The sequence below is a fragment of the Vombatus ursinus genome, unplaced genomic scaffold (genome assembly GCF_900497805.2).
Source record: "Vombatus ursinus unplaced genomic scaffold, bare-nosed wombat genome assembly UNPS02010284.1, whole genome shotgun sequence".
Taxonomy (NCBI): domain Eukaryota; kingdom Metazoa; phylum Chordata; class Mammalia; order Diprotodontia; family Vombatidae; genus Vombatus; species Vombatus ursinus.
In genome coordinates, this window is record NW_020950062.1 from 18,865,809 (window position 1) to 18,867,813 (window position 2,005).

Below are 2,005 nucleotides of genomic sequence, written 5' to 3' on the forward strand. Positions count from 1 at the left end.
TAGACTTTTAAGTATTAGCTGCATTAACACTTTGTTAAATCTAGACAATTGATGAAAGGACAAATCAGGTCCTCCTTTGTACCAGTTGCTGATTTCTGAGGTGTAAATGCTCACACTGAAAATTTAACAGCCGGCTCTCCTAATTAAAGTTGTCCCAGCACATCCTGCTGAAACCTAGGCATAGGGATAAGGAAAGACCTTTGATTTTCTTAGCTTAAGGGGCTTCCAGGTAAGGAGTTCTAGTAATTCAGGTTAACACATTCTGTGCAACAAAAGTCTTAGAGAGTTGCCTAGTGCATTGAGAAGTTAGGGAACTATCCAGAGTCACATAGCTCTTCAGAGGTGGGACCTGAACTCAGGCCGCCAGGTTCCAAAGTCAACTTTCTATCCACAGTCACATTGTTCCTCCTCCAGCTTGATACGTAGTAGAAACTTAAGTACTTATTGAATGAATGAATGATGGAAATCTCTTATGTCTCCTCTGTATATGCTGGATGGTGAAATGAACCATCTCAGAATTCTAGTAGCAAAATCTAGAATTCATGGAACTTTTGTGCTTGGCTAAAGAAATTCAAAGTGAATTCAGATGACACCCAGGGTCAAGGTACAATTCCTACAGTAGAGCTATGAGCCTAACACATAGTAAACATTTAATAAATTCTGCTTCTTGTTGTTGTTGTTATTGATGAAGATGAAGATGATGATGATAAGCAGGAGGAGAAGGAGGGAGAGGAGCAGAAGGAGATCTTCTCATTCATGCTCTTTTCCTCATTTTTACTTTAGCTCAGTCATGCTGTTCAAATGGCATCTGAAATACTATTAGGTTCCTTCTCAACAAATTTTAATTCAAAGCAAATACTTAATTGAAACAAATTTTCTTGGCAAATCTGGCTACATCATCCTCAACTTGTTAATACTAATCTATTTCTCATGACACGGTGGAAAGTACACAGGCCCTCAAATCAGAGGGTCTTCCTCTGATGGTTAAAATGTGACCTTGGGCAGGTCAATTACCCTCCCTAGGCATCAATTTCCTCATTTTTTTTTGCTGTTTTTCTGATTTATTCAGACATTTTCCACAGGATTTCTTCAATTAGAAGTTCTTTGAAACGACACCATCATTTTTTGCCAGCTGGAGAATAGAGTCATCAGATTCTCCCATTGTACGAATTGCTCCACAAATTGCATAAGTTTTAAACTGGCCATTGAATCTGCCTGTGACCTTGCCGGCCTCGGCCACGTTCATCGGAATGGACGCGTGGTTCTCCGCCCCAATGATGCGATTGCTCGCGCAGCATTCCTGCGGCACGAGCTCTCAGGCATCGTTCTGCATGTCAGAAGCTGAGAGCCCAGTGCAAATGCGAAAGCTGCGTAGGAGAAAAAGCAATTGCCTCAATGGAAGGGGCAGCTAGGTGGCACTGTGGATAGAGCACCGGCCCTGGAGTCAGGAGGACCTGAATTCAAATCAGACCTCAGACACATAACACTTACTAGCTGTGTGACCCTGGGCAAGTCACTTAACCCCATTGCCTGGCCAAAACAAACAAAAAAAGATGGAGTTGGATCCTGAGGTTCTTTCCAGGTCTGGACTTTTTTTCTGTTGCCATGTAAACATGACCTCGGTATTTCATTACTCTGAAATTTCTCATGTGAAAATTCTAGGAAATTAGATTTCATTTTCCCTCACTAAAATTCTTGAGTTTGAGACGGTATCTGTGGTAATTTGAATATTTCATCAAATTTTGATGTAGTCATTCAATAAATTTCATTTGTTTTGTTTTTGTTGCTAGGCAATGGGGTTAAGTGACTTGCCCAGGGTCCCGCAGCTAGTAAGCATCAAGTGTCTGAAGCCTTATTTGAACTGGGGTCCTCCTGACTCCAGGGTGGGTGCTCTATTCACTGCACCACCTAGCTGCTCCTCAAGAAACATTTTTAAAGTGCCTTCTATGTGCCAGGCACTATGTGAAGTAGCAGCGATACAAAAAGATGTAAAAGATAGTCCCTG

The 2,005-nt window shown here is 41.6% G+C and overlaps 1 pseudogene; it reads right to left on the minus strand.

Moving 5' to 3' along the window:
• Nucleotides 1–1,093: 1,093 nt before the first annotated feature.
• On the minus strand, nucleotides 1,094–1,333 carry LOC114037174 (annotated as a pseudogene).
• Between the last annotated feature and the right edge of the window lie 672 nt (nucleotides 1,334–2,005).